At 48.4% G+C, this 25222-nt stretch overlaps 1 protein-coding gene across 1 annotated transcript in view; it reads right to left on the bottom strand.

Moving 5' to 3' along the window:
* USP39 (ubiquitin specific peptidase 39) overlaps positions 1-25222 on the bottom strand; it is a 243337-nt gene that overhangs the window by 83586 nt on the left and 134529 nt on the right. The gene's annotated exons all lie outside the window — the stretch shown is intronic.

Below are 25222 nucleotides of genomic sequence, written 5' to 3'. Positions count from 1 at the left end.
CCTCATTGAAAAAGTTACAATCCCTGCTGTTTTTTATTTTAATTTCAGGAGGACATACATTCCCGATTATGCCCAGCGTATCAAACCGTTTTAAGCTTTGATACAACCTAGGTTTTTATCTGCCAGCTGGCTTCCGGAACACACTTCAGTTCTGCAGTCTTGGAAGGCGGATTTGCTTGCGACTAACTTCTTAATGACTCGTGATAACACCAACCTGGTAATACGTATCGTTTCAGGGGCAGTGGGTTTCACGTACTTAACATTCAATGAAGGTGACACAATTCCTATTGCATACAAATCACACTTATACACTGCGGCTGAAATGCGTTTTTCCTCTGTTGAAAAAATCTTGACTGCAGTGCAGATGGCGATTCTGAAGCAACGCTCACTTGCGCAGGGCAAACACATTCTTATGGTCACCCCCTTCCCTGCTTTGGAAGCAGTGACTAAAGCGAATGTAGCTAACTCGAAGGCATTATACCCACGTTGGATTCAGTGGGCTACTTCCTTGACATCTTCGGATGTCACGTTTGTCTTTGATCCATCACTTCAGACTCAGGAGTTTTTACAGTATGAATTTGTTCATCCTCCTCCTTTGGCGCTTCTTCCTGAGTGAATACAAATGCATCAATTATACTGATGGCTCGGCGCAACCAGCCATGGATTCCAAACATGCTTATTCAGTGGCTTGCGCTATTGTAGGTGGCTCCATTGCAAAGGGGGAGTTTCAGTCTTCCATTGTGCACACTCAGGCACTAGGTGATTGTACGGCGCAATTGGTGGAGCTGCGTGCTCGGTTTCTTGCTCTCGAGTTGGCTGATCCTCTTCCGAATACTCTTATTGTGTGCGATTCTTACTACTGTGTCCAGTTGTTCAATGACAACTTATTCTTTTGGTCTCAAAATGATTACCGCGATTCTAAAGGCAGCGCAATTAAGCATACAACGCTTTGGGTTTGAGTGGCAGATCTTAAACGAGGTCTGCCTCTCACGCATGTTATTCACACTCTTGGCCACAAGCGTGTCGGAACGCACGCTCTTGGTTATTCTTTGGCTGATGAAGCAGCCAAGTGTGCAGTAGTCACGTGTTCCGTAGCAGCAGTTACAAGATCTATGACTAAAATAGATAATGAGATTCTGGCAGCGGTTGCTGCAACTAGGGAGGGAGGTAATTATCCTTTGGGTTTCCCTTTTAAATACTCTTATCATGTAACTGTCAAACAGGTTCCTTATGCTATCATTCCTTCGGTTGGGGATCGGCTGATTCCCAACTCCGACCGCAGACATGCTTTGATCAAGGCCGCACAAGAAGGAATTGCTTCGGCCCATGCTGGTGTGTCGGCAACAGTCTATTTTCTTCAGCAAAGTTACTGGTGGGTGGGTTTACATAAATGGACTCGTAACTATGTTCTTTGCTGTGATGTTTTTCAACAAATTAAGCCTTCTACGGTCCCATGTCCGCCACAAACACAGCTATGCATTTCTAATAGACCTTTTGGCTGTGTCTTTCTTGATCACTGCAGTCCTCTTTCTTCTGATACTGCATACAAGTATATCTTGGTTGTGGTTGATTTGTGCACTACATTACTGTGGCTTTGGCTACAACGTGGTGCTGACGCTCGAAATGTCATCAGGGATTTGAGCGTCTTAGTCGGGATGTTTGCCTGTGGTACCTTCCATTCTGACCAAGGTCCAGCGTTTGCCTCTAAGGCTTACAAGGATGTTATGAAGTCGTTGGGGGTACAGATGCAGATTTCGTCACCCATACAGGCCCGAGGGCAATTAATTTGTGGAGAAAATGAACCGTGACTTAAAGCAATCCTTGACAGCTAGAGTCTTGGGTACTGGCAGGGACTGGCTATCCCACTTGTATGGGGTCCAACGTGAACTAAATAATCTCTCTAGAAGATCTCTGGGTGGGCGGACCCCTTACGAAATGCTCTTTGGCTTTAACATGTTTGTTCCTGACCTTAATGGTCTGGACATTGTGGCGGCTGCCTCTAAGTTTGACATAGATAATGAATCTGCTGTTACAGGATCTACAAAAGAAACGTGATACCTTGGCAACTGAACGTTTACCCTCTTCCACTGCTGATGCACTACTGATTCCTGTTACCGGGTGGCTTCCTAAAATTGGGAATCTGGTGCGAGAGAAGATTGAAAACAAAAAAATAATTTCGTCCCTCTTACCGTGCTCCTGTTTCAGTACTTGGACTGAAAGGTACTCATACAGTCATTCTACCACTGTTGCCAGGTCGCAAAGACAACAGGTACATCTCAGTGGACAATGCCAAGTTACACCGTGTGGCCAATTCTGAATAGTGTGACACCTGCAGTTTCGTGCAACGCAATTTCCTTAGCACCATTGACTTTGTCGTCATCTGCTGCCACAAGGATGTCTGCTCATATGAGGGACACTGTAATTGATCTTCAACCTTTGCGACAATCCTCTTCTACAATGGATATCGTGTGCCCTTTTCTGGCTGTTGATTCCGTGAGTCAGATGCCATATAGCCCACAAGTACGAATGGACGATTCAATGCTTTCACCTTTGCTTGCAAGCCCAGTGATTGCCTGTCCGGCAACCTTTCTTCTGGCTCATCCTCCACATTATCCAGTTTGTCTGATGCACCACCATCTAAATTGCGTGTTTTTTACTCTTGGTTCAAAAGGACATACTTCATTCCCCCATGGACCTACATTTGGTTATTGATCGTCCTGATTTTCCTCTTCATGTTGATTGGATTTGTGACAGTGTTTTTTTTTTACTTATTAATGCCCATTATCTCCCTGAACTTATTAATGGCCATTATCTCCCTGAACGCTCTGCAGAAAAGATGGTAGACGGAACTTTGACTCCTCAAACTTCGTCCCATATCATGAAACGTGACCAGTCTCTTGTGAACATTTAAGCTTTCCCAGTTCCTGATGGCATAGTTTGGGACAAAGTAGCTTATGAAATCCATGGGCCAACCGAGGTCCTTCGTCTTCCATACGCGTTTCGCGTCTTATTAGGAGATGTGGTGACACGGGACATACATTCGGACGATTGGGATGTGCAAGCAGTTCGTGCACTGTTTTCAGATTTAAAATATTATGCGGCCTTTGATGCTGAAGATTTGTATTTAAGTTCTGCCAATTATGGTGATCTCTTTTGCTATCAATATTATGGGCATCATTTTTTACATAAAACCATCACGATGAGACAGTTTTTTTATTTTACCTAATGGGAACATTGTCCAACTCCCTTAGAGGGGAGTTCTAAAACTCTTAGGAATAAGTACACCTATTTTTCAGATTAAGATTTGACTAATCCTGAATCCTATTTCTTTAGGCTTCAAAAATCCCCTGCATCTAAGTTCCTGTTATCCCACACTAAACTGATTTACGCCAACTTGTTTAGAACACAGTTGGCTACACACGGTTATGACCATTGGAAATAGACTATAGATTTAAAATCAATATGGGGTACAAAACCATGGCAGGTTTCAGACACTGAGGCATTACATCGTGCCTGCCTGATCCAGACTCAACTGTTATTCTTAAATGAAACCGTTTACCAAACAAATTGTTATGGCCTCGCTACTATCAAAAACCTGAATACCCTCTTCATTCCCTCATTAGCTGAATATGACAAATGGCGGTTATACAATAACTACACCATTGAGGCTTTGCAAGCTCTGCTTCAAAATGCCTCTTTTAATGTTTCTGAAATTGATTCATCAGGATGGTTGGTGTGGCAAACTAATACAAATGCATATCAGTTACGTTTCTATAATGTTACACCTTGTTTCATTCAGACAAGGCCAGACCCTCGTTATCTACCTCATCGCTTTTCTCCTGGGTCCACGTAATCCAAGAGCCAAGCGATTTATTTATGCCGCTTATAATTAAATTTGGAAACTTTCACAGATGGAAGCAGCCTTCCGTCTGCGTCAAATTGATCAGGGTAATTTAGAAAAAGTCCTTGCTGTAGTAGACAACAGCATTAACACACTTTCCTCACGAATTTACACCTTAGACAATATTGTTTCTTCTGTAACTGATATTGTGCAAAGTGATGTTTCTGTGTTATATCATGGTCAGAATCAGTTAAGGTCAGTCATGCAGTTTGCTTGGACGTTGCAGACACTGAAAATGGGTAAAGTGCCTTTGGATTATTGAAATGCCTTTTAACCTGACTGATAACCAGAAGTTTATGTCCATGAAAGACGCTGTATACACGCTGTTACATATTGAACAATTGGAGCCTTTAGCATTCTCCGTAGCGGAAACAGACTCTGCTGTTTGGTTAATTCATGGGGTGCTCTCTTTCCCCTTTTTCAATTTAAATCATGTATGCAACACTTTCCTGTTGGCTGTTTTGAACCACTTGGTAGTGCTTTTCTGCATGAATTATGGGCCCTGCACTTTGCTTATCGGTGTCTGAGGGAGGATAAAGAAGTTTTCCTTACAGGGGAGGAGTGTGATTCGACAGTGGGTTACTCTCTTGTGTGCAAAGACGTTAAATTGCACGGCGAGTGTAACGTGTCAGCGCCGAATCTTGCTTGCTTTTTAAAGGGGACCCCAGTACCATCCATCCCGCCTGTCTTTACATTGCTTACTAACGGCAGCAATCTCATTTTAAACAATCAAGACTGCTGTGGCTTGCGGGTGGGAGTACCATACTTGGTAGCAGTTTCCCAGCGCGTAACTTGCTGTAGCTATGTCCTTCTCCCGCCCCCGTAGGGGAGTTTAGATTCTTCACTTTGGACTTCCATTCCGACTTTGAAAGCAGAGTTCAACAAGTTGAGCAGGCTCAAACCCCTTTTATTCCAACAAGAGGTGGCCCTCACTTCTGCCAAAGAAACATTCAGATTGCAGGTGGCTCGGACCTCGAGTGAGATACAGTCGCTTCTTAACACTAACCTCCCACTTCATTTTGGGGAACTCATTCACCAAATATTTAATGCATCTGAGACAGGCCTTGTGCACTTTTTTAAATGTGTGGGATCTGGCCTGGTCTCTTCCTTTCAAACTATATTCAGGGTAATACCAGCTTTTATTCGTTCTATATTTTCAAGCGTTTTTGGAGGATTCCCCTTAATATTGGGGCTAGCAGCTGGTGTCCTGCTTCTCCTCATTTTGCTCCGTAATGGCTGCTCACTTTGTGGCTCTGCACAGGCTGGCCCAGCTACAACTGTACCGCAATCGCCTGTATGAGGCTTTTGTATGCTTGCCCTTAGCAACGATTGGCGTAAGTTATGACTTGACCTTTCGCTTTGGCTACTATACTTGCGTGCAACCTGTGCTTCATTGTAAAAAATGTAATTTCTCCTGGGGGATGGAACTTTGCTTATCGAACACGTGGTGTCCAATCCCTGATTTCAGCCGGTTGATGAGTCCCTTAGAGGCGCATGACGAGGCTTGTTCTGTGGATGGTCAAATGACGCGTGCAGCTTTACTTGCAATCTTGGCTCAATGGGATATCTGTGCGTTTGCGCAGACTTTCCTACACTGTAGTTTCATTGAATATCACACAAGTTTCCCATTTCTAGTTTTGGATGCTCCTGAGGAACATGATTGTTCCTTCGACTTTCTCAATTGGATGTCATCGCCTTTTTCTACCAATGACAAGGAAGAACTATTAGAGGGAATTGCATTTCTTTGCACACATACCTTCATGGATAGATTACTTGGGTCGTCACAAATCCGCAGTCTGGGATTACAGACTCTTTTTTCCAGCTCAATGTGCCTTTTATTTTTCTTCGGACTTTCCCTTTTTCTCCGATTTGTTTTTTAGAAAGTTTGTCACCAAGATTTTTAACACTGCCTGACTTTTTAACTCTGTTTTTATTCTTCTGTCTATGTCCTACTGACTTACCAGGGGGAGGGTTATATGGGGTTATGTGGCCTGTAGACACATTGCCGACATTGCTAAGTTAGCATGAATTTTGCCTGCCCTATGCTGCTGCTTTTTGCGCACGCCTCTGCTACAGTTTGTTTTCGCGACACTTTGCCTCTGCCCTATACATAATAACAGATTGTTTTTCACGTTCTCAGCTTTCCCTTACAATTCTGTCTGAACATAATGTGCAAGGTCGATCAACAATGTTTCTTGTTATTCTGTTCTGGTCAGTCCCTATAACCTAGACAAAACATGTTACCAACAGCTGCATCATGGAAGACTCGTGCTTTGATATAGCGTTGTTGCATGTTTTTGAAACACACTCGAAGAAAGCCATTCCAGGGAGCTGAGCTCTGCTGTTCCTATGATGTACACTTTTGCGTTTAGGCTTTCAGGTAAGGGGGTCTGCAAACAACGCCTAGAGATCTTCTGTTATATAAAATAACTTCTTACTGCCAAGGGGAGGGCGATTAGGCCTAGTTATTTTGCCTTTTTCACAGTCTTTATAAAATGACAACTCCTCTTGTATTCTATGGTATTGTAAAAATGCTAATGATGTTAGCTTTATGCATTTTGCTGCTGGTTGTGGTTCGCATACTGTTTTATGAATCACTATAGTCAAAATAAACATGTTTTGTTCCCGCGACTCTGAGCTGAGTCGGGAGTGCTTGTGTTCTGGGTTGTCTAAGCATTCGTAGCTTCTTGATATTTGTAGGAGACCAAATGAGACACTACTGCTAGTCGGTTGGGATTTTGGGTACTAATGTGGTAGGAGGTACACCCCCATTTACTGAGGTCCTGTTTTCTTGTGCATAGTTCTGTGTATGAGCAGAATCCCCGCATTCACCAGATCTGTCTGCCAGCGCTCGTACAGTCACCCTAGAGGTTCAGGATAGTTATTAGTTATCCTCCGATACGTGAGAGAAATCATCTTGCGATCTGTGTGTTCTGTAAGCAGTCCATTTTCTAGAGGAGAGGCGTCCAGTACTTTGTCCTCCCCTAGGAGCGCTGCCTGCAAGGCATGCCGTATTTGCAGATATCGGAACGCTTCCCCCGCGGACAACTCATACTCCTGTTGTAAGTTGGCAAATGTGAGTATTTTCCCTTTTTTTAACCATGAACCCTCGATACCTGCTCAACTTGCCCAATATCTCTGCATGCCACAGAGGTATTTTTTGCGTCACTTTATTATACCAGCCTAGTTTTTTTGTGTGGTGGTGTGCCATAGGGAAACTGTAATGGCCGTTGGACCTGTGAGGTGCTGACTATATGGCTTCATACATAGCGCTTTTCTGAATCCCCCACTGCCCATCAGCCACTTACCCATGCGGCAGGCTAGTTCTTGTTGTGTGCCTTATATCCATTTAAATTAATGATCGACAGGTGTGCAGCCCAATAGTGGACCCGAATATCTGGCAAGGCTTCCCATCCTAGAGCAGTGCCCTGACCTCCCCGTCTATCGATTTGAAGTATGTTTCAGGGACGCTATATGCCGTATTTTGCAGGGCATATAGGGAAAGGGGCAAGGCCATCATCTTATATAATGCCGCTTGCCCCAGGAGGAACAGTGGTAGTGCACACAATGTCTAACATTGCCCCGTAACCACGTTAAAGGGCCTTGAAGATTTAGTTTGTGGAAGAGTTTTGGGTTAGTCGTCACAAATATCCCAAGATATCGAAACAAGTCTGTCGCTATTGTTGCTCTGCATTCCGTCAGTTGGACCAGGGCGGGCCCGCAAAGCATATATATCACCGATTTAGACCAATTAATGGTGTACCCTGAGAACCTCCCAAAGTTGGAACATATCTGGAGTATCCTGCTAATAGAGGCTTGGGGGGATGCTACATACAACACAACGTCATCAGCATAAAGTGAGATTCTATCTTCCAACTCATTTGCCCACTTTAACCCACGTATCAAAGGGTCCCCACGTATCCAGCTCACCAATGGCTCGAGAATTAGCGCAAGTATAATTGGAGACAAAGGGCAACCTTGTCTTGTCCCTCGGCGCAGAGAGAAGGTCATTGACTTGTGCCCATTTACCACCCCCTTGCGCTGGAGGTTCTGCGTACAAAAGTTGGATCCATTTGATATAGTTTTTCCCAAGACCCATACGCTCTAGGACAGCAAACATGTAGGGCCGTTCTACTGTGTCGAAGACCATACGAGCGTCCAAGGCCAGTATGGCCACGCTTTCTTGGATTTTGTCTTTCCCAGCAAGCACCCCGTTCAGTCGATACATATTTAATGCGGTATTTCGGCCTGGCATAAATTCAGACTGATCCGGATGTACCAGCTTTGTTACAACTGGAAGAAGCCTGGTTGCCAATACTTTGGCTAGAATTCTAACCTCTACATTGAATAATGATATGGGGCGGTATGAGGTGTATTCCTCCGCCGGCTTTTCTTTCTTACGAATCACCGCTACGGAGGCCCTGGGCAATATTCCTTCTCGCTTACTTACAGGGTACATGTTAAGCAGATGGGGTGCCTCCTTCGTGGTATTCATTTTGAGGAGCTCTATCGGGAGGCCATTAAGCCCCATAGCTTTCCCTGCTTGTATACTGTGAATAGCTGCCAAAATTTCCTCGGCCATGAGGTCTGAATACAGTGATTGGTGGTCTTCCGGCGTTAAAGTTGGGATCTGTATGCCGGCTATTAGTTCCCTTGACCCCTCTATTATGGCTGTGGCCAAGTGGAGTATATTTGTGTAAAATACTCAGCACAGCCCTCGGTTATGTCTTGTGGATCCCGCCTCCACACTCCATCTCGCCCACGTATCACCTTAGCCCATCGGTTAGCCCTGACTCGCCTATCTAACCATACGAGTAATTTGCGTGTGCAATTTCCTTGTTCGTAGACTCTATGCAGTTGTGCCCGGAGTTTTACTCTGGCTGCCTCTGTTGCGAACTCTCTGTATTCCTGCCACTTAAGTTCCAATATATGGTCAGCTGCTCTATCTGGGGTATGTGTGGCTGCTTGTTCCCTAAATAAGATGTGGCGTTTCAATTCTTACAGTTGCTTACACTTATCTATCTTATGTCTCACTGCAAGGGAGAGAGCCTGACCCTTTATCACTGCCTTGTAGGCCTCCCAAATTACTCGAGATGAATGGACAGATCCCACATTCTCAGAAAAATAGTTATCGTGACTTTTAAAAGAGTCGCTTTGATATGCGGGATTTTGAGGCACCAGGCATTGATCATAATTGTTTTGCGTGTGGGGGTCGCACCCACCACATACCAGACCAGTATGGGGGAGTGATCTGAGATGCCCCTAGCAAGATGTCTGACCTCCTCAAAATAGTGTGTTGTGTCTGCTAGAGTTAGGGTATAATCGATCCGGGATCTGCTATTATGTACTGCAGAGTAAAAAGTGTATCGTCGTGTTTGTGGGTGTGCCTCGTGCCACACATCTGCCAAGCCCAGAGATGTAAGAAATGCGGCCATAGTGTTTTTAGGTCACGGATTATTCCTGGATGGGGATCTATCTGGTTGTTCACTAGTGGCATGTTGAGCCCCCCCCCCCCCCCCCAATCACTTGGTCCCCCTCTGGAAGATCCAGTATTATCCCGCTCATGTCTGCTAAGGGTGGGTTGTGTAGTGCCGGAAGCAAGTATACCGACTACCGACATAATATTCATTCACCTGCCCTCCCGGGTGCCAGACACGGCCGCAAAGCGGCCATACTCATCAGCATGTGAAAGCATCACAATAAAGGGAAGATTCTTCTGCATTAGTATCCCCACCCCTCTGGTTCCGGTGGTGAAGCCAGAATGTACCACTAATTTATATCCCCACCTGTCAAGTGCCTTACACGTATTTTCGGCTAGATGGGTTTCTTGCAACAAAACAGTGTCTAATGCTTGCCGTTTAAGGTATTGAAGCACCACCCCCTGTTTGAGTTTATCACCCAATCCATTTACATTCCAGGAAAGCAGGTTAAATGCATTTTCGGCTCTTCCCTCGCCAGCGGTATTGACCAACACTGATATTGTTTTCCTCATAAGTGTTGGGGCAATATTATCAAGAATGGTTTCTTTGGGTGATTGTGACATAACTGCATTTGTAGTAGTTGCAATGGTTGTAAGCTGCAGTGTCTGCAATCTCAATGGAAAGGGCCGGAACTGTTATGAAATGTGAGCTACTTGTAAACAGCCAAAAGACAAAGGTAACAAAAATTAAGCCAACCCCCTGTAACTTGAACCTCCCCCCTCCCAACCATGCCTCCCTGCAAGACGGACTTTGAACTTCCCGCTACCCCAACATTGCAGAGTGCCCGTCGCCCTCCCTTCCCTGTTTTGGGGGAGACATAGGCCCTTAGCTTAACCCTCTCAACCCCTTTATCAATAATTAATCGTGTAGCCTGGAGTCTATAAGGGTGAAGTCATTTTGTATATACTCAGCCATAGTTGCGGCAGGGCCTCCTGCCCCATCTTGCCAGCTAAGTTAGGGCGCATCTCTGATTTTTAGGCCCGGTGATTAGTCTATATGTGCTTAGGAAGTGTGAGTGTGGGCATGTGCTCCGTTTGGGTTTCCCACTAAGAGGTGATACCCAGATGATGAAGCATGCCACCTTTGGTGGATGAGGGTATTCGTCCTGAAAGGGATTTCTCTCACAGGGGTACAGTGTGAGACTCTAGTCTGTCACTATACATGCATAGTTTGTTTAATCTAGACCAAAGTATTTGTGTGTGTTGCTATAGGTTACACATGATGACAAGGCGGTACTAAGGAGGAACTAACAAGCCTATGTACGAATCAGAAGCCAGCATTTACGAAGGGTAATGACATAAGCAAATGACAAATATGGGCGGAGAGTGGGCAGGGCTTCAAGTGCATACTCCAATACAGCAAGCTGCAGAGCAGCGCATGCGCTGCCCAGGCTCGACCTAAAAACGGTGACCATCGATATGGCAATACATGGACGCAAGACTGAATCTAGTGACTACACTACTGAACCAAGCTTTTGGAAGTGCAGACTGCTTTGGTGGTTCCTCTTTTGCAGCCTTTAAGGCTGCAATCGTCTACCAACTGATTAATACATTGTGTGTCCTAGATTATGAAAATACTATGAATAAACAATTTGTATCTTATGATAACCTCATTGAATCAATGATGTCACAAGTGTATTAAAGAAACCACCATAAAAGCCGAATATCAGACAAAAGATAATTAGCCTTTATTTATTTTCTCCATCTTCCTTTATTCCAGTTCAGGTGCGAATTGAAATCTATTCAAAATAAGTTAATTTGTTGCTCAATTTATGCATCTGAAGGACTATATTAGCTACAGCTATGGCACTTGGAAGTGTAGGACAGTGTGATCTGCTTCTTATAGTTACCCCTACTTTTTGCTGATGCTTCACTGTTTTCCCACATTAGTCTGGCTGGGATATTGCTATCCAGGACCCCAGCCTAGCTGCTTCCTCTCTAAATTGATTGCATGTACTTTAGGTACACCACAGATTGGATTCTGGGGTACGCTTATAAGTCCATAGTATATGGTATCCTATATACCCAGGGCATAGGTACCCCAGAGGCCTCTCAGGGGCTGCAGCATGTATTATGCCACCAATGGGAGACCATGCAAAATGACACAACAGGTCTGCTACAGCAGCCTGTGTAAGGTGGTGTATGCACCCCTTACTTAGATATAGGCTCCCTATATCTATCAATATCACTGCACATATAAACCTATCAGTCACCCCTATGGCAGGCTTTATCAATCCTGAAGGCAGGGTGCTGGGTTTTATGTGAGAGTGTGCACCTGCATGAGCAGTGCCCCTCTGCAGCCTTCGGAACCTCTATTCCGGGGTTTGTATGTGATGCAGCCAACCATATAAACCATTTATATTTAAGTGCATTATAACCTTGAGGTAAATGCTAACTTTAAAACAGCTACATGGAATCAAGTCGTGTTTGGTGTCAAACACCTTGGAATCATAACTACACACCAGTAACTGGTGTGGGAGGTATGATTCCACCCTACTAGAGGGAGAAACATGACAGCACCAGTACAGCCGGTACCAGCTTTACAGACCCTGGCATCACAAAATGGATGCTGCCAGCCACCGACACGAGTCTGCCCTCCTGCTGCCGGCAGGTGACGGCTGGACAATAGGTTTCCTGCCACGGGGAGGTATGACCACCTCCCAGACAGGTTTTAGTGTATTGGGGCTGGGTGGGTGCACTCCGCTTTGATGTCTGCACTGGGTGCACATTTGGTGTTCCTGTGCATAGTCCAGCTCAAACCGATTGCAGGGGCTATCAGCCCCTGTTCTGGTGCGAAACTGGACAAAGGACATGGGTGTAGCCGCCCCTCTGTCCTGACCCTCCCATAGGTGGGTCCCCAGAGTTTGTTTCACCCCTTCCTTGGGTATATGGTAGGAACCCATGGCTACAGGACTTTAGATTCACCTGGACGAAACTCTGCAACAGAATCCCAGAACTTCAACTATCTACACGTTGTTGGATGACCGGAGAATCTCCCTTGGAGTAAAGGAGTTACTCCCCTGCAAGGCAGGCACCAAAGTCGCATCTGTCAGGTTTGAACTACGCAGCTCCTGAAGGACTCCGAAGACTTTGCAACACAGGAGGTGGGTTTCCAGGCTTCCCAGAGGCCGATCTGTGCTCTCAGCAAACCTGAGATCCAAAGCCCTCGTGGGGACCGTGCAACCCGAACCCCTTGACACCGTGTACATTTGCAGCAGCATATGCTTTTTGGAGATCCCTGAGGCTGTGCTTTGGGCTACTTGTAGTCCAGAGCCCGAGCAGTGATTCCACCGAAGATTACTGGCCTACACGCCTCGAGGGTCCAGTGGGCTGGTATTTAGTGATTCCTCTCGAGGTCCCTTCGCGATCCCTTGTCTGTCGACTTGTGGGTCCCTGAAAAGGGTACTTCAACTTTCAACAGGCTTACCTGGTTGCTCCAGACGTGCCATGACTCTCCATCGCTTGGGGAGTCCACAGGACCTTGCTGGTCCACACCAAAGTCTTTTTACTCTCACCGCATGGGTTGCCGTTGCCAAGGATTGTTGGTCTGCAATCCGGACATCGAACCCTCAGCATTCGACATCCTTCGTGGGACAGCTCGCCTGCTGACTGAGGTCATCGTCGAAGTCTCCTGGTCCCTGTGGTGACAAGCTTCACCTCTTCGCACCTGAAAACCCGCCATTGGTGGGCATTGGTCTACCGTGCCCCTGGTCACTCTGAAGTGACCCAGACTCTGTCCCCTCTGCTTTCAGGTTCTCAACATCTCCGATCCAGGCTTGAATCACACCGGACACTTCTCCTATTCACGGCGGCAGCACTTTGCAGCAACTCTCCATTGAAAACGGCGAAGATTTCCGACACCATTTGACACCTACGTACCCGGTTTCATTGGGGTAGGTAACACAAGTACTCCAGTGCTCACATGGGTGCTGGCCTTAGAACCTTCCAAGTCTCCAAGGGTTTGCTCCAAGTCATCCCCGAAGTGTCCTTAATCTTTAAAGATTTAAAATTTCCCAAAGGATTGTACGGAGCTCGCGGCTGTGTTCTCACACTTCACGTGTCCCCGTTGGGTCCCCTGTGTCACTACCTTGGGTGGTTCCTTGGGGTCCCAGCGATTCTACGTGCTCTAGGAACTGTGTCTGGGCAAGGCGGGGTTCTTATACCACTTTCTTAATATATGGTTTGGTCCCCCCCTGGGGCCCATTGTATGTTGTGCTATTTACTGTCGCTCTAGTGCTTTAATATTGTGTATCTTGTTCTCTAATCTCATAAAGAGGTTAGTAGAGAGTGTTTAGAAATAAATACATATATTTTATATACACCTTGTGTTTTGGTAATTCGGGAGGTTATAATCTGTTACACCAAGCTGCTTTACATTCCTTCGAGACTTAGCCTGAAGGCTGCTCTCGATAGCTACCACTAGGACAGCTTTCAATAAAGGTTGTCTTTAACCTAATCATCAATAAGGATTGTTTGGACTGGTACAAGGTGTCCACTTTAATTAGTGGACATCATATACCAGGCCAACTTCTCACAGGAGGGAAGCAGTGAATTTGAATCTGGATGTCGATAACCTTTAATATTTTGTCTAGTACTTTCAAATTTATCGATACTGCTATTAAAAAATTAGAGAGCAAAACAATCTAGGGCTTACTGTATTTTCTTTAAGTCATTTGCCAATTTTTTTTTATGTGTATCTGACTGTCTGTAAATTACTATTGTATTTGAAAATTAAAGGTAGATGTACTGCCTTGGCAAGATTTTTAATAATCATCTAATAAAGAATTTCACTTATATACACAGGCAGATGGGGCTCAGCTATGGACTTGCCTGACACATAGTGGTGGGACATTGCAAACATGACACTGCATTAAACAAACTGAGGGGAATCAGAGAGCTTAATGAAAGGCAGAGGTAGACTTCTACTTAGATTTAAGGGCTCGGATTTCGCAATGCGATGACATGTCAGTGAAGATAAAAGTAGGATTAGCCATGCAAAGTGCATACGAAATGCTAAGGACAGACAAACATGATTGAAATTTATACAGTGCAAAGACATACTATAAAGAGACACATCAGGCTCAGATGTGGGCAGTGCAAGAGATACTACAGGGAAGAAACAAACAGGGTTCATGTATACAAACATGCTAGCTGGAAACAGATAAACAAGGCTCTGCTGCATGTTAAATGTCAAACATTGTAAGGAAGGACAGGGAGCTCATGTAGTCATGGTGGCTCTGGCAGGAGCATGGCGATTTAGTAACATCAAAAAGTGATCACTTCGAATGAATATTATTGAAGAAAACAGCCTCAAAGTTGTTGAGATTGTGGAAGAAGGGAATAAGTTATGTAGCCTCATGATAGTAAGTGCAGACGCATGGACTACAGTCTGGAAACACTTAAAGGCGCAGATAAGGGCGCCAAATTAGTTGAGAATACTGAGCACCGGCTATCGAGATTTCTAGCCAACCTACGGGTCACAGGTCTACACACCAACCTTTCATCTTCAGTGAGATAAAACAATTACTATTAAATTGGGTACGAAGAGACAAATTACAATTAATTTGTGGTGTGTGGTATTTAAAATGTCCTTTTCACTCGGTGCTACTATCTACTACTACCTGTGCATTTCTGCCGGCCACCGCCAGGAGAGTCATCTGGGCAGTCCACAGTCCCACGCCGGCAACGCCGCCCACGCATGCCACAAAGGCGCCAGGAAGTGCTTAAAAACGACATAGGGCTCCCGCAGCGCGGGACGTGCGTACCGCGCCCGGGCAAAGCCCGGGCCAAGGGTGGGCCTGTCTGCACCCGTCAGAGCCCAGAGTAGACCGGGCTGGGCCATCCCTCGTTTAAGTGCAACCCCAAATACATCAAGGTGAGTCAAAATCTATTGTAGGGGGCGTGGCTTGCTGCCGACGGGAATGGCCGCTCAGTAGCGAGGCTCTGAAGCGCCACTCCCGTTCTATCCTGATCTTTCCTGCCCGCTGCTCCCGGCTCATGCTTTGAGGGGTCCCTGGAGGTCCTGAGGCTCCAGCCGACCCACCGCTGAAATTTGGGCCCGTTGTGTGCAGGTACGGCGACGGGGCTCCGGTCCCCGAGACCTGGCCGCCGGCCGAGCTGAGGGAGGCGCGTCCGGCCTGGGCGCGGAGAGGACGCGAGATCGCGGCTGCGGCCTGTCTTTCTTGGCGGCGGCGGCGTGAGGTGCGGCGCCTCTGATGACAAGGGGGTGCAGCCCCGAGGATCATCCTGACGCCTGAGGGACCTGGACAGCCCGCCGGACGGCTCCGTGCGCCGCATTGAAGCGCTGGCCACGCGTGTGTGCTGTACTGCGCCTGGAGCTGGAGGTGAGGTGGGGCAGTGGATGGTGCCGGCACCCTCCGGCGGCAGTGGCTGGTGCTGGGAGTGTGGCTGGAGTCTGTGAGGGCCATCCCCAGCGGGCGAGGACTGTCATCGGTGCCGGCTGTGGCTGGGGCCCGGCCTGGAGAGCGGATCCCTAGGCTGCTGTGGTTGGGCCCGGGTGCTGGGCGGCCGAGTTCCTCCCGTGTGGCTGCCAGTCCTGCTGACGAGTGGGGGATCGTACGTCTGGAGACGCCCGGAGCATCGGCCCTGGATGACTGGGGGTTGTTCCCACTCTGATTCGACGTACAGGCGGGCGAATGGTGCAGTGACCTAAGGCACATTGGCGGACCCCGGTGGTGCGCGGCTCTCCTGGGCCGGCCTGGCTCTTCGTGGCAGACGGATCGGCGAATCGCCTAGAGAAGCGGCGCCTGACTCCCTGGACTAGTGACACGACGGGAGTGCCGTGAGCCTGGTACGGTGTCCGTGCCGGGCAGGGGAGTGAGGACCTTCCCCCCGTCGTGGTCCCGCTGCGGAGAATCTGGACCCGGGAGAAGGGTCCCTGTGGCTGAAGCGCAGCCTGCGAAAACCGATAGGCCGAGTGGCGGTGGCCACGGCAGGGAGTAGCGGCTGCGCCTGGAGGTGGAAGAGTGCCGACGGCGGCGGGACTATGGCGTCCGGGCGGAGTGGCAAGTCAGCTGCGCAGACGAAACTGGAGAAGTTCGCTTGGAAGCAGCAGCAGAGCGGAGAGCGGCCTGTGGCGCCGGACGCAGACAGCAAGGGGGAGCCGACTAACAAGGACCTCATGGAGGTGCTCACGGCAATCAAGGCGTCGTTGGAGACACGCATAGACACGGTGGCCACGGAGGTGGGACTGATCCGAGAGGACGTTAGGAAGATCGCCGACCGGGTGGGTGCAGTGGAGACCATCACCAAGGAGCTCAATAGCGACACCGTCACTCTAAAGCGAGAGGTGGCTGACCTACGGACGTCCCACGATCTACTCACTCGGCAGCTGGACGATTATGAAGGCAGGATGCGGCGCAACAATGTCCGCATTATTGGTGTCCCAGAGCGCGCGGAGGGGCCGGCGGCGGACCTCTTTGTCGAGGAGCTGGTCCTCAAGCACCTACAGCCCCGTGGACTCTCCAAATGTTTCTCGATCGAGAGGGCCCATCGAGTGCCGGGTGGCCGCCCGCGGCCGGGGGCGCCGCCGCGGCCACTGCTTGCCCGGGTGTTTAACTTCCGCGACCTGGATGTCATTCTCCAAACCACAAGGACTGCCCCACCTCTTAAACTTGAGAACAACACCATCACGTTCTTTCCTGATTACACACAAAGAGTCCAGAAACTGAGATGCAGCTTCCTGGAGGTTAAAAAGGCTCTCCGTGATCGAGAGCTCAAATATGCTATGTTGTTTCCGGACAAGCTGCGTGTGGAGGCAGAAGGAAAGTCGTGGTTCTTCGCACGCCCGGAGGAGGCTTGGGACTGGCTGGAGGGCTGGCGTACTGTGGACAAGGGGGCAAAAAAGGGACCGTCGGCGGCAGACAAGGCGGAGGATTGGCGCCGTCGGAGGCGGCCCTCGTCACACTCGGATGCTGAGTCTCCTGGCCCGACCGGAGACCACTGACTAAGTTTGTGAAAAATAGGTGTGCGCCTGGTGTGGCCTTGCTGGACTCCAGTGCTGCGCTACTGGTGGCGATTCAGGGGGACTCATGCAGCTGAGAAGAGGGTGAGGGGAGTGTCCCGGGTGGGCGATAATAGTCACCCCTGGCTACACAGACATTACGGACTACTATTGCCGATGAGTGGGGGATGCTAACCTGGACACCTCCGTTATGGCGTAGCTGTTCCTTGAAAATAGATTTATTCCTGAGAATGGGTCTTTGAGCAGAGAGGGCTAAGGTAGGGTGGACGTGGGGGGGGCCGTGGTTTGTTTGAGTGGATACTGCCGGACTGTACCGGGGACTTCCCTCGTTAAGGATGTGTGGGTCGGGGGTGGCGGGTTATACGACAGACTTGATGTAGGGAGTGGAGCGGCACACGTTTCCTCGAGTTGTTCAGGGGGGGGCGACAGGCGCTCTGCATGTTGGGGGTGGCGGGCGGTTTTAGTCCCGTTGTGCAGGGAGGCAGGGTGGGGGGTAGATTTCTATGGTTATTGCTTGGTTTGGGTTGGGTGGTTTGGGGAGGGGTTTTTGATTGTTCCTTACCAGCAGGGCTGAATGTCAGGATCTATCCTAGGGTCATGCGGGGCACTTACCCCCAGAATATTGGTCACATTTTCTCCTTCCTCGTGCAGGCCAGTAGGACTCGGACCGCGGTTTCTCCCGCCAGAGATGCAGGGCGCCCTTGGGTGAGCAAATCCACACATTCTATCGCCTTACTGTTAAGGTATTATGGTAGTGAGTCGGAGACTTAACCTTATGACCTGGAACGTTAACGGGCTGGGGGACAAGCTAAAACGGGGCATAGTGACACAATACATCCACAGGCATCACCTTGACCTGGTGCTGTTCCAAGAAACGCACCTTATTGGCAACTCCTGCAAGGCCCCGGACAGAAAGGGATACCGGATGGTGGCGCATTCGGGTTTCACCTCGGGGTCCAGGGGAGTGGGGATCCTCCTGCGTAAGGGTTGCCCCTATGTGATTCACACTATTTGGACCGAACCCCAGGGTATATATGTTGCCTGCTCAGGTAGCTGGGAGGGGCAGGTTCTCAATGTGCTCTCAGTATACGCCCCGCCGGGCCTTCAGCGTCAGACCTTGGCAGACGTGGGGACGTTCCTGGTGACCTTGCCCGAGGGTGTCCTGGTGATGGGCGGGGGACTTTAATTTGGCGATGGACGGCGCTGTGGACCGCGCCCCCCCTCGACGAGACACGCCACAGGGCTCACAACTACGTAATTTTACTGACGCCGTAGGACTGGTGGATGTTTGGAGGTGGTCGCATCCCCGGGAGACGTTCTATTCTTTCCAGTCCGGGGTTCATGGCAGTCAGTCACGGCTGGACTACCTATTCACCCAGGCACAACACATCCAACACTTCACTGAGGCGGGGTATTTAGCGCGGGGCATATCCGACCACTCCCCGGTTACGGCTACATATGGAGCCCAGGGAGCAAGGCAGCCGGGCCCCATTAGGATCCAGCCTTGGTTATTGAAGATCCCTCATGTACGGGACTCCCTGAGGCAGGATACTGACAACTATTTTGCAGAAAACACTGGGTCGGTGGCGTCGGCGATCACACTTTGGGGCGCTTACGGGGCAGTAATTAAGGGACGGGCGCTCTCTGCGATGGTGGGCCACAGGGCTGAACGCAGGCGTAGGGTTGGTGAGCTCGAGACTGACATACTTCGCCTTGAGCACGAAGTTTCGCAGAACATGTCCCCCGAGACTCGACACACGCTAAATGTCAAGCGGCTAGACTGTAGGCAGCTGCTCCTCTAAGAGGCTACTCAGCGCGCCCTGGCTACCAGACATAGGATTTATGAGTTAGGGGAACGTACGGGGAAACTGTTGGCATGGCTGGAGCGCAAGGAGGCGGCGGCGAGGTGGGTCGGTGCGATTAAACATTAAACATCGGCCAGACCTTTGCTGCGTACTATGAACAGATCTACGCTCCGCCGCAGCACTCGCAAGCACGGTGGGCACCAGATCTCCTGGCTACTATTAAAGTCCAGGGTGTCTCGCAGCAGGATAGGGAGGTGTTGGAGGCGGAACTCTCGCTCGAGGAGATACAAAAGGCCATACGCGACACCCGGTCCGGAAAGGCAATGGGCCCTAATGGTCTTCCGATAGAACTCCGGAAATCAATGGCAGTGAGGGTGGCACCCCACTTATTGAACTTGTATAATGAGTGTTACGAGACTGGCACCCTCCCAACAGATATTCGTACTGCCACAATAGTGGTTATCCGTAAGCCGGGTAAACCAGCGGACGAGTGCGCGTCGTACCGGCCTATCTCCTTAATTACCGTGGAGGCCAAGGTGCTGGCCAAAGTGCTGGCCAATCGATTACTTCCGTATCTGCCCGCCCTGATCCACCCAGATCAATCGGGATTCATGCCTGGCCGTAACACGGCGCAAAATCTTCGTCGAGTACATGGAGCGCTGGGACGGGCCGCCACTCTGCAGGAAGAGGCGCTGCTACTAGCGCTCAACGCTAAGATGGCATTCGATAAGGTGGCTTGGGAGTATCTCTTCGCGGTCCTGGCCCGGATTGGATTAGGGCTCCGGATGATCGGATGGATCTGACTCTTATATCGGCGACCGTTGGCCCATGTCTCTGTTAACAATCACCGTTCGGGCACATTCTCCCTATACCGGGGCACGAGGCAGGGTTGTCCGCTGTCGCCGCTTCTCTTTGCTTTGGCCTTGGAGCCCCTCGCGGTCTGGATCAGGGGTGATCCGGAAATTAGAGGCTTCAAGTGGACGCCGGAACACGAAGATCGTATATCCTTATACGCAGATGATATCTTGCTGTATTTGGCCTCCCCGGCCCGCTCTATTCGCCGGGTTCTCCACATCTTCCATATCTTTGGGGCCCACTCCGGTTACCAGATTAACTGGTCCAAATCCCAGATGTACCCCCTATGGGGCGACCCTCCCATTAGTCCCAGAGGATGCACCATACCGGTGGCGCCACAGGGTTTCCGATACCTCGGTATCCATATAACACTAGATTCCACATTGTTCTATGACCGCAATCTGCTGGGCCCGCTCCTGCGATTCAAAGCGGATGTGGTCCACTGGAAAACGCAGCCCCTCACACTATTGGGCCGGGCATCGCTATTTAAGATGCTGGCCCTTCCACGTTTTCTCTACGCATTACAAAACGCGCCTCACCCGATTCCAGAGTCGTATTTTTTACAGATCGACGCTGCCATTAGAGAGTTGTTGTGGGACGGGGGACAGCCTCGGATAGCGACGCAAAAATTGACAATGGGGTGGTATGATGGCGACATAGTATTGCCAGACCTGCAGCTCTACTACCAGGCATCGCAATTGGTAGCAATTAACCAGTGGGTGTTCGGGTCCCACGGTGACCCCAATTTCCGCACCGATCGATGGCTCCTGGGGAGGGGGGGATACAATAGGGCTTTGTATTCCAACTACAAAAAACTCAATCTCACTGGTCCAACTGCCCGGACGGTGGAGATATGGCACAGACTCCAGCGACGAATGGGGTGGCATGGGCGGTTGACTAAGGCCACCCCCCTCTGGGAACCTGATTCTCTGGGAAGGTTGAGTACCTGCGCAGGGTTCGACAAGTGGGACTTAATCGGTATCGCGACTGTGGGAGAGATGTGGATCAAGGGTAGGAAGGCGACGTTTGCGGAGCTCCAACTCAAGTACCAACTTGCCCTGTCGGAGTACTTTCGCTACCTTCAAATAAGTCACGCTATTGACGGCGCCCTTCCTGTTGACGCCCCTCTCCCGGCTTACTCTCCTCTAGAGGACTGACTGCTGTTGGACCCAATGGACCGCAAGGCTATCTCCCTGACATACAAAAAGTTGATCAATAATAGGACTGCTCCGTTGCAGAAAGTTAGGGCTCGCTGGGAGACGGACCTGGGGGACTTGGCGGACGAGGACTGGACGGAGGCGTTGGCTTCCCCTAGGGAGGTAGCTATGCCAATGCGACTCCGCCTGGTGCAGATTAAAATCTTACACCGTTAATATTTTGACGCTGAATTGCTTTGTAAATTAGGAAAGAGAGCGGATGCGCGCTGCTTGCGGCAATGTCACCAGATAGGGACATTTCTACATATTCTATGGGCATGCCCCCACGTCCAGCGCTATTGGGCTGCCGTCACCCGTCAGATGGCGCAGGCCATTGGCAAGCCCCTGACCCCCTCTCCCCAGCTCTGCCTCCTCAATATCTGGGACACCACAGACCTGACTCAGCCAGAGCAGGAATGGTCGGCCATGGGGTGGGCCATCGCAAAGAGGAACATTGCCCAGAAGTGGGGGGTGGACACGGTGCCGCAGCAGCGAACCTGGGCCACGGATATGGATCAGGCCATGGTGGCGGAGAAAACAGTCTATAAGTGTCGAGGGTGCCCCAGGAAATGGGATCATAAGTGGGGACGCTGGAACAAATATCGGGGGGACATTTGTATTTCTCCCACTGTTGAACTGAGGAGGGAAAGACTGGCGGCATTGAACGCAGCTGGGGCAACCAAGGTGACCTGGGGCCCCTGAGACACAAGGTATATGCTGTAGTGAAGGAGTTCCCCGATCCCGGTGTATGCGTGAGTCCATCTATGGGTTGCTGTGCTAGTGGGTCTGACAGGAGGTGGGCGGCCCTGCGGGCGGGGTCTGTACTCCCCAGTGTCCGTTTGTATACTATGCCGGGGATAGGATTACCTAATGTGACATTACTATTGCTCTGCTGTGAGTTTGGTTTTACTTTCAATAAAAATTGTTTAAAAAAAATAATCTATTGTACTTGCAACTACTAAAAGCACTGATAAGCTTATAAGCATGGGGAAACGTAATGGAGGACCAAGCCTAAACCCACGGACTACGACAAGCATTGATAGTATGTTGGAGAGAGCAGTCAACATAGTCGTAAAGGAAATAGAACTGAGAGGCGCATGTCATTGGGTCTGGCACTACTACACTACATGGACTGAATTAATCCTGTTGGTGTATCTACCAGTGGTCAGCAATCGCAGGCACCAGTTATAACAGCCACTGCCCCTTTAGAAACCTGTGTCACTTGCCATAAAGTTAAAGAATGTTTTTTATCTAAATCTATTGTTACTTATGATAAACAATCTAGCATAGGGCCAATGAGTCGCCCACCCGCCATCCCGCCATGTGGGCCATCAGCGACACAAAATGCCCTAGTAAGCACTGCAGTGCGAGTAAATTCGGGGAGTTTGAGGGTCAGCCCACATAGCATGCAGAACACACAAAGTGGTGAAGTCCCTAGTTGCCCGAGTAGGGAATTGACAGAACGCAGCAGGGAAGTCCTCAGTCTCCCCCCGGCAGCCTGCCCATATGTACTGGTTTTAGCTGGAGTACCTCCATTCAGAAACAGGCAAAAAGAATCTTGGGCCCAGTTGCGCAATAAATGCTTGACTGGCTCAGAAAACATAAAGGACTGCGGGCAGCAAACATTAATGATATTATCATGGTATGAAGGGTAGGATGGGTTGGTATCTCCCCAAAGAACATCAGGAGTGATTGTATAGTCATTAACTTTAGAAAACCACCGTTGGTAAAAAAATGATCATCAACTATGGAGGAGCCAAACACAGTGAACCCCACTCTTATTTGGTCATTGCCGCTGGGTTATTTTTACAAACCAGTGTCAGGGACGGTAACTTATGAGGCCCCTCCGTTGACCACGTATAATAGGTTTTCTAGCCTGTCCGGCCTTGATAACCAGGAGTGACTGGTCCTTTTATCATTATCTTACCCGTAAGTCGAGGCCAAAATCTCCAACCTGCTGTTGAGAACAAATTTAATTTAAATATCTTGAGTTGGAATATTGCCGGCTTGGCCTCAAAAATTGAATTTGATGAATGGGTAAAAACAGTTCAAGCATATGACATCCTCATGTTGCAAGAAACCTGGGCAACACGGGAATTACATCAAAAAGGGTTCGAATGTTATAATATAACTGCCCCATTCATAAGATCGGCCGCCCATCAGGCGGTCTTTCTATTTGGATTAAAATCTCCGCAGGTGGCAGTGTTAGTGTCCTAACAACTGACAATGACAAGTTTCAGGCGTTAATTTATACTCAGGGTGTTTCCATTTGTTTGATTAATTTTTAGAATAATGATTTTTATACCATTCCAAATGGGAATTTTATAAACTTGTTTAATTTCATTTCAAATTTACAAAGGCAAAGGTTGTTTGACAAGTTAGCTGGTATTTGTCTAGATGGTGACGTCAATGTGAGGATTCCTAACAGTAACATTTTAGACAAGAAACCCACTACAGATAAACGCCTGTGTATCAGGGGGGCAGAACTGTTGATTCATTTGTCTAATTACTATCTAATAAATGTAATGGAAATTGCGGCTGTATCCCATAAAGATAGTCATATTATACCAACATATAGAGGGTGAGGCTGTGCCTCCACTATTGACTATGTGTTTATATCTGCCTCACTGGAAGATTGTTTGTTAATGGCTGAGGTCATACAAACTTTTATGGGCGATCATAACCATATTGCTACAAAATTAAAAGTGGCCCCCAGGCCAAAATTTGTGAAAGAAATTGGGGCTAGCAACTTAGTGCCTTCCACTGACAATCTAAGACTGGCCTGGCGAGGCTTTGATAACAACGACCTATTTCATAGAATGATAAAAGCTTTTCCAGGACTAATTGCTAGTTGTTTGTCACCAGTTGATCACAACCCTGCTGTAAATCATTGGCTTTGTTCAAGTGTGGGAGGGTATTAAACAAATATTATCTAGACCACTAATTGAGTCTAACCGGGGTCCACGCTGGTTTGATAGTGCTTGCTCTAGAGCTAACAGAGATCTCCGCGAGGCCCTTGTGATGAACCCTAGGGACCCGGTATTAGTAAAATCCTTGAGACACCAATACAAGTGCACTACGAAACAACGGAAAGAAGAGGTACTAAAAGAGAGATGGGATAGCCTTGCGTGCGCTGCCAAACTTAACAACGGGAATGGTTTTTGGTTAGCTGTGAAGGAGATGAGAACTGCAGGCCACACATTAACTTCTATAAACTGTACAATTTCCAGCGAAGCATAGGTATCCCATTTTTCAAAGATCTATCAAGGATCTATCAAGGAATGGTATAACTATCAAAGACCCTCTAGGATTGAGATATCCGTATCTGACGTCGAGGAAGCCATACACCAAAGCTTGGGCAATAAAGCCCCTGGTCCCGACGGGCTACCGATAGATCTTATTAAACACAAACCTGTTTTTGGGCACCCCTCTTATTGAAAGTTTTTAATAATTTAACTGTTGCTCCAATTCCTTGCACATGGTCTACTAGTATTATTGTTCCTATTTTTAAAAAGGGCGATCGTTCCAACCCTAGCAGCTATAGACCAATCTCCCTGATTGATAATACATTAAAAATTCTTTGGAGAATCCTGTTTAATAAGATTAGGTCCTGGGCCGAGGATGAACAGATTTTAAATTCTTGTAGAACAGTGCCTAAACCGGAACTTAATTATTGGTAAATAACCCGTAGCACGAAAATCCCCTATTTATTTAGCCTTCATGGACCTTACTTCAGTTTTTGATTTTGTTAACAGGTCACACCTTTGGTCTATTCTCTTAAAATATGGGTTGGACGAAGTTTTAGTTAATTTGTTAGCGTACCTACATAGGGACTTAAAGGCCCAGGTGCGGATTGGTAAAGGCGGTGAGGTCACACAGGATATCACTATAGGCAGAGGGGTCAGGCAAGGGTGCGTATTGGCCCCACTTTTATTCATTTTATATATTAATGATTTGCATGACTCCCTGTCTAAGCTCACTAATGATGTTCCTATCATTAAT

The sequence above is a fragment of the Triturus cristatus genome, chromosome 11 (assembly GCF_964204655.1).
Source record: "Triturus cristatus chromosome 11, aTriCri1.1, whole genome shotgun sequence".
NCBI lineage: Eukaryota > Metazoa > Chordata > Amphibia > Caudata > Salamandridae > Triturus > Triturus cristatus.
This window is presented reverse-complemented; position numbering and strand designations above follow the sequence as displayed.